This window comes from Helianthus annuus, chromosome 1 (assembly GCF_002127325.2).
Source record: "Helianthus annuus cultivar XRQ/B chromosome 1, HanXRQr2.0-SUNRISE, whole genome shotgun sequence".
NCBI classification, from domain to species: domain Eukaryota; kingdom Viridiplantae; phylum Streptophyta; class Magnoliopsida; order Asterales; family Asteraceae; genus Helianthus; species Helianthus annuus.
In genome coordinates this window covers 122,815,196-122,823,525 of record NC_035433.2, presented here as the reverse complement: position 1 = coordinate 122,823,525, position 8,330 = coordinate 122,815,196, and the positions used below count along the sequence as shown (strand labels likewise).

The 8,330-nt window shown below is 36.0% G+C and overlaps 1 long non-coding RNA gene across 2 annotated transcripts; it reads left to right on the top strand.

Annotated features, from left to right (window-relative positions):
* The first annotated feature begins 417 nt into the window (after positions 1-417).
* Positions 418-2,234, top strand: LOC110873061. 2 transcript variants are annotated; one of them, XR_004860048.1, is made up of 4 exons: positions 418-661; positions 1,054-1,123; positions 1,241-1,471; positions 1,904-2,234. It is a non-coding gene; the product is annotated as an uncharacterized LOC110873061 (long non-coding RNA). The 2 variants fall into 2 exon arrangements; XR_002554900.2 differs by having other exon boundaries at positions 1,869-2,234.
* Positions 2,235-8,330: the final 6,096 nt, after the last annotated feature.

Genomic DNA, 8,330 nt, shown 5'->3' with positions numbered 1-8,330 from the left:
ACTTAATTGGGCTTAGCTAAATTTGGGTTGGCCATTGAAAGAAGCAGCCTACGATAGGTGATTCGCGATCACAACGAATCGCGAACAAATCTGGACTTCTTTTGACGGCTGCATCAAGGATCAAGAAAGCATTGTGCAGCAGGCCTGTTAGGCTTACCAATTTAGGTAAAGGTCTAGAGCCATCAAAAATCAAGCGCCTCCAATTTTTAGTAAAATTTTATCTATCTCCTATAATAAAAGAAACCAAGTTTTTAACACGTGTCATTTATAGAAGGTATCCTCAAATCTATACTTATCTTATATCTAAATAAATAAATAATAAATTCATATATATGTATTAAAATTAAAACATAACATAACTGAGAAACAGTGAATAAACGGTAACGGCGTCAGCTTTATCATCTTCTAAACCCTAATACCCAAATCACATTCTTCACTTCTTCACATCGACACCTTCCCACCACCACCCTCTCTGTCATCGTCCTGAACCCCAACGCCAGGCTTACCGTCGCACACATCCGCCTCCAACCAACCTCCACGTCCATCACCACTTCCCCGTCGCTGGTTCCGACCACCACGCCCTCAGCCGTCTTCTCCAACCACACCGGGACCACTACGCACCACCGTTCCCCTCACCTTCGCCGCCGGTCTCCGACATCAGGTAAGCTTCCCTTTATTAGAGCATTAGTATACAACATAGGGTTTCTTCTGTAACCACTGCTTGTGTTTGCTTAAATGAGTCTCCAAAATTACAACCATCGAGTAAAGAGTTTCTTGATTGGTTGCATCATGGTAACAGTCATAATTAGGTTAGTTTGTTTGTTTGAATCCCAGTAAACAGAGACAGAGGATTAGAATGTGGGTATTGTCAGTTGATTTTTGGGGGTTTTTTGGTGCGTCGAGGGTTTTTGATGATTTGGTTCTCATTTTTCTGAGAAATTGATGTGGGTTTTTAGTTTGATTTGTGGATTGGCTGTGATTTGGGAGATGTTAGGTGGTATATATACTTATACTGAATACAAAATTGAACTTTTTATGAAAAATATATTGCAGGTCAAGGATGAAGTAGTAGGTTACAAGTAGTATAAGCAAGGGTACAAGTTTGATTTTCGACCACCAAAAGGTAAGCATTGTATCATTCTTGATGATATTTTGATGATAAACTATGCTTTATAAATGAGTAAAAACTAAGGGTATATTCTAACGTTGTTGCATGATGTTGGGAATTTAATTGCTATAGTTTTTTGTTGAAAACAAACTCATGAAAATGCACCCAACAAAGCAACCGAGGAGTCAAACCCAAATCCGCAATTGTTATCTGATATTGTAATGGAGATTGGAGCCCCGCCCGTGGCAATGGCAGCAAACAAGGATGGAATTATGACAGAGGTGGATGCTGACGTCCACGATGTTATGGCAATGGACGTCGAAGAAATCGAGAAGCCATCAGAATCAAGTCCCATGACAACAGGTGATTCTTACGTCTTTATTAGTATATTTTTTGAAATTATCATCAAATATTATTGTAAGTGGTAAAATGCCAACTTGGTGGCAGACTTGATATCATACATTTAGAGCATGTAATGTGAATTCATTGTGTGATATAGTATGAGAAAATCGTCATTATTTACTGTTGTAGTCTTGCATTAATATAACATATTCACTTTGTTGCCGAACGGAGCTCTACTTAAACTTTGATCAGATAATTGATGGTGCTTTAGATGGGTCGTGTGGATTATGGGTTGGGTTTGGTGCATAAGAGGGGATGGGGTAGTTATGATTGTTAACGTAGTCTTTCTCAGAGACACTTGGCGGTCTGTTTGCTTTCTCATCTGCTTACTTCTATAGGGCTCTTCGTTTGTTTACAGTTGTATTATGATCATGGCTCATGGTCTTTCTTCAGACACCATAAGGCTGGACTATGCCATAAAAATGAGCTACCACTGCAGTTACCTAAGCTCATGGTGTGCCACTGGAACCTGGTTTTCAAGAACAATAAAAAAGCGACGTGTGGTATTGAGTAGTTTATATCAGCAGGTATATAATATGGGTAATGTGTGGTTATATCTCAGACCTCAGTTGCAATATAAAATGGGTTTATCTCTCAGTTGTCAGGTTAGAAGTTTAACTGCTATTGATATTGGGTCAACTGTTATAATTGGAGATATGCTGATGTTGGTCAAAGTTTGTATTTGCAATGTTGTATTCAAATGGGGAAGTTAATTAATAGTCAACTGTAGATGTATGCCAACACCACTTAAAAGGCAAACATGATCAAAAGTCAAGAATGGTCATATATAGATAATGAAGTCGATAAAGTTTTCGTTGTATAATAGTCAAGTTACTTCAGTTTTTACGCCGCCGCAACGCGGCGGGTAAAAAATCTAGTTAATATTAAATCTTATCATACTTTAATAAAATATTATCCTCAAATCTAAATTGTTAATTTAATATAGAGTAAATTGCCAAAATCGTCCCTGAGGTTTGGACCTATTTGGGGGTTTCATCCAAAATGGTAGTTTTGTGCCATATTGCCCTTCACGTTTGACATTTTTTGCCATTTTTATCCAAATAGCAGCTAACTTGGTTAATTTGTTCTGTTAACTTGATTTTTTTTTTTTGCAATTTACTCTTATTTATTTAATATCTAATCTATTTAATATCTAATATTAAAATAAGAGTAAACTGCCATTTTGGTCCATGTGGTTTGGGCACTTGAGCTACATAGAAGATTCGCTGTGTTATCCCATTTAATCTCTTCCCCCAATTCATAGAAACAAGAATCTAGAATCCATGTATTCACGTTTCTCTATTCATCACATCATCACACACACTTATGGAAGCTCCAGCTAATTAATAACCAAAATCAGTTCACTCCATCTAAACAAAACAATTTTAAAAAGTAAACCCAAACACCCCCAAATCCATACCAGTTTAGCTAAATGGGCACATTAGCCTTATAATTGGTTTGCGGTGGTCGGTTTACGGTGGTGAATGTGGTGATCGGTTTACGGTGGTGGAGGTGGTCGGTTTACTGTGGTGGTGGTCGGTTAACGGTGGTGGTCAGTTTTTGGTGGATTTAGGTGCTGGTTTACGGGTAGATTTAGAGAGAGAGAGAGAGTTATCGAGGTTTAGAGATACAGAGGTTAGAGGTTTCTAGAGAGAGAAAAAGTAGAGGTTTAGAGAGAGAGGGAGAGTGGGGTGGGGGTGGGGTAGGTTTTGTATTTTCTTATTTATTTAATGGTTAGAAAAATAAAGAAAATAAAAAGAGAAAAAATTAGTAAAACATCTAAATTGCCCTGAGTTAACAAGAAAATTAAACCATGTTAGTAAATTGGATGAAAATGGCAAAATCTGCCAAACGTGAAGGGCAATATGGCACAAAACTATCATTTTGGATGAAACTGGCAAACAAACCCAAACCTCAGGGACGATTTTGGCAATTTACTCTTAAATATATTTTTAAAACAAATACCTTTCTTTCCTACTTATCTTATATTAAATATATAAATAATAAATTAATATTAAATGTTATCCTAATTTATTAAAAATATAACTTTTTCTATTAGTTGGTATACAAAATTATATTTATTCAATTCGTGTAAAATAGATTTATTCAACACGTCTAATACATGTGGTTTTTAAGGATACAATTTTTTTTTTATTATTTGGTAGATTTTTCAACCCGACTGACTATACACGGGGTTTTTAAAGATACGACATTTTTAGTATTTAATATACAAAATTACATTTATTTAATATCTGTAATACACGTGGTTTTTTAGGATATAACTCTTTTTTAAATCTATTCAACACGTGTAACATACGCGGTTTTTAATGATGTAATATTTTTATTATTTGGTAGATTTATTCAACCCGATTATACACAAGTTTTTTGAAGATACGGCGTTTTTAGTATTTAGTATACTAAATTACATTTATTTAATCCGTGTAATACACATGGTTTTTAAAGATATAACTATTTTTTATTATTTGATATATAAAAGTACATTCATTTAACCCGTACAATATACGGGGTTCATAAAGATATAACTTTTATTATTTAATATATAAAATTACATTTATTCGACCCGTGTAATACACGAGGTTCTAACCTAGTATATTATATATGTATCAGGCTCAAATAAAAAACAAAACTAAACCTAAAATTTGTTTAGGAAAAAATGTCCACATTCAAGACCCAGTTTTGAAATTAAACCACAGACATAACTGCAGTCTGTAGCAACCATCTACCATTCGATCTCATCCGAATACCGTGAATCAACGCCAAAAATTCCTAAAGGTGAGCCGCAATCATCATTCCTACTTCCTATCGCAACCTGCTCTTTCAATTTTCTAGGTTATCGGCTATCGCTAACGGTAATAACTCATAGTGTCGGGTTTGTCGGGATTGGGGGAGAATTTATGGGCAAAATTAGGGCTAATTACTAAACGTGAGTTAACTTTAGCAGCTAAATTTTCTATTAATCTCTATAAGTTTTGCAAAAGGGCCTCCACTTCGTAGTCTGTTTAGGGTCAACAAAAACGTTGGTACGACCCTGGCGTTGGGATATTTTTAGTTGATTCCAATTCTATATAGTTTTAAAATGAAAGATCGGTGAGGTTTTCTACTGACAAACTACTCTCTCAACTTTTACAATCCTAACCCCTAGACTTCCCCTTCATTTTAAATGTCTAATTACGTTAATGTAATGAACGTAATGTGTGTAACAAAGTGAAAAATGAGAAATGTCGCGTGCAGGCACCACACGTTAATGTCATTATCGTACACTGTAACCGCAATGCTTATATAGGTTACACTGAGTTAGATCAGAATTCAGATACGTCGAAACACGTGCTTTCATATGATTAACGCATTACATAACGTGCCGCTAGCTATAAACAACAAAGGTGTCGTTGTTGCACACGCGTCCTATGGCAAAAATCTAGTTAATATTTGTTTCGTAAGTTTTTATGTTTTGTTTTTGACGGGTTGATTGATTTAGCCTTCATTCTGACCAAAAATAATTTTCTTTGAGTAAAGGTTTTCTTTCATTCCAATCACTAGGACAAATTACATAAGAATAGCAGGTAGACGAGCAACAAACTGCGCCGTCCATTAAAGTTTATTTTCTATGATGTGAAATGGTTATGCTCCATCCATTTATTAATGGTTTGTTTGTGTGATTCTTGTTTTTAATAGGGATTCAATCCGGAATAATATTAGATTGTTAATAAACTTTATAAACTTATTAATTTTTTGAATAAAGTTCATGACTTTTAAAACCGTAATCGGATTTTGATTGATGATACAAGAAACAAATAATATTTTGAGTTTGTTTATGAACCCAGAATTATTATAGAATTATACAATCTAATTAAACATTCCGAACGGTGTTAGTGTTTAATTATAATCGATACTCTATCACGCAACCCGCATGCTAAGATTCGAACGATGTGAGCTTAGAACAATGTATTGGCGTTAATCAACGAACTACACTTGGCTAGACATTAAATGAATTGAATGTCTGAACATCGTGACATCTAGTGTTCATACAAACTATTAATTAAAATGATCATTGTACTGTGACCACTGATGTGCGTGTGGTGGTATATATTTTATGTATATTTTTAGCCCTTTTTACACGTTAGTCAAGTTTTAAATTTATAAAACACGATATTTTACTAACACCAAACACACATATGGGCAAGTGCACCCATCGTGAGCGTAGTATAGTGTTGGTAAGATACCGAGGTCGTCCAAGGACACAAGATCTTTTAGTACCGGTTTATCCTCAACGTCTAATCAAATCAAAATTTAGAAAAAGGTTTTAAACTAGAAAATAAAAACTAAATATGCTGAAAATTAAGAATAAAAATTAAAACAGATAGACAAGATGAATCACTTGGATCCGACTCGCCTTTAGTGTAACCTTTGATTATTTTCGCACTTTTGCACTTTTGCACTTTTTAAGAGATTATCTTAGTTATAATAGTAGGCCACTCTTTTGAAGGTGACGTTACCCTCAACCCAGTAGTTTGAGTCAGCAAGGATACAATCCTAAAGGGTTGGATTATTGAAAGATAATTAATTAAGTTATTAATGCGTAATGTGGTAGGCCCCTCTTTTGAAGGTGACGTTACTCTCGGCTAAGTAGTTTGAGTCAGCAGGGATACAATCCTAAATAGCCGGGTTAAAGTTTTAATCGTAGTTTACATATGAGGGGGTCAAGGAGTTTGGACCCCCGCCATCCAATACCAGTGGGTATTGAAGGAAGTCCTACTAAACTTGACCAAGGTCCTTGCAGGATCTATACACTGAACAAGGCAAGACTCTTACCAAACCATTCCCTTAACCCACGACCAGATAGCCAACATATCTCCATATAGACCGTGGAGATAAGAATGGTGAAAATCTTTTATTTTATATAGACAGTAAAATAATGCCAAGACACCACAGACAAATGATAAGGAAGATTCACCTTCAACATAAGAAACTAGTTATTAAAATCATTAATACATAACCAAATAAAAAGTGTGAAAAGATTAAAAATAAAAAGTATTACACTAAACACTTGTCTTCACCAAGTGATGTAAGAGACTTAGGCAAACATGGCCTTTGATTGTCAAGAACTCTTATGATCAATCTTGGATCCCGAGACTACTATACACACTCTATGATGGATGATGGATGATGGATGATGGTGGTGGATGTGGGTTGTGATGGTGGTGGTGGGTGGGTGTAGTGTGAGAGAGGTGGTTTGCCAAGGGATGGTTTGCAAGTGAGCCAAGCACCCCTATTTATAGCCTGCACAGAAGCCCGGACACGGCCCCGTGTCCACCCATCTTCTCTTTCTTCATTAAATGCAGTTTGTCTGCATTAGTTGACCATGTCCCCGTGTCCGCTGGGCACGACCCCGTGTGCAGAAGCGTATCTGTACTATCAAGATTTGCCTAGATTCTGCGAATCTTAGCGTTGACCACGACCCCGTGTCCGCTGGGCACACCCCCTTGGTGGGTGATAGAAGCTTCTACAACTTTGTCTTTTCTGCAGACACTTGGGCACGCCCCCGTGCTCACTGAGCACGGGGCATGTTCAGCCTTCTGTTCTCTTGTTCTTGCTTGGGGAGATGCTGTCGAGGGGTCGGGCATGCCACGTTTATTCCTTTTCTTGTATTATTGTTAGATTTGGATGCATTTTTGCTTCTTTTGTCCATTTAAGCTCTTTTAATCCTGAAAATACAAAAGGAAGACAAAAACACACTTTTTCCAACATTAGTACTAAAAAATGGTTAGTTTTATGCCACATTTGATGTAATTTATATGTTACATTTTGCACACATCAAATACCCCCACACTTGAATCTTTGCTTGTCCTCAAGCAAAACTCTTTATAATGTGGCTTACACTCCCAAATGGAATGGGTAGAAGAGAATGTTTTTGGGCTTGTCATAGAGTGTCGGGATTCCAAGATTCCTTCTTAGGTTTTATTTTTATTTTATTTACAATCCTATTCGTCATTATTTATTAGAACATTACATAAAATAAATTACTTATTAGGGCATAACATGACTTTTTTAAAATTCCATTTATATACAAGTTCACATACATCACGGGGGATCACTCAACACTCGGCCGAAGGTATATTTTTGTGAAGTACTCGAGAGCGGCATGGAACTTACTCTTACCATAAGCTTGCCAAGCAATCAATCCTCCTCCTTTTTAACTATACACCTTTGTAAATATCAAGAGGACTTTTTGGGATGGGTTAGGTTTGGGTTAAAGGTAGGTGGTTGGGTTAGTGGTTAGTAGAAAAGGGCGAAAGGCGTAAAAAGCATCAGTTTTCGTAAGATTTTTTATTTTTATATCTTTTTATTTTAATGAAGCATTTCTTCAAACAAAGTTCTTTTTAATGAACTTGTTTGTTTTATTTCTTGGCTTCATCATTTCATTTTTTTTTAATAAGGAAGTCACAAGAAAACCGAGCTTTGTTACTAAAATAAAGGGTTTAAAATGAAAAAGGGTTTTGGTGGGTGAAGGGTGTTTGTTTTTGGTTGAGAAATGAAAAGGTTTAGGCTCAAAGGGGATAACTAGGGGGATTTTGGGTAGGTGGTAAAAAAAATAATGGTGCTGAAATAAAAAGGGTTAGTCCTAATGCCTCCATCATTTACTTACTTGGGTTTAAGTTGGTAAGGACCGGGAATGTATCGTCATGGCAAGTTCTAGAGTCGTAAGAAACCAAGCGGCTATTCACACAAGAAATGAAAAATGTGCATTTAATTTAAAGATGTGTATTTGTATGCTCAATAAAAGCTCAAAACTCACTTTTTG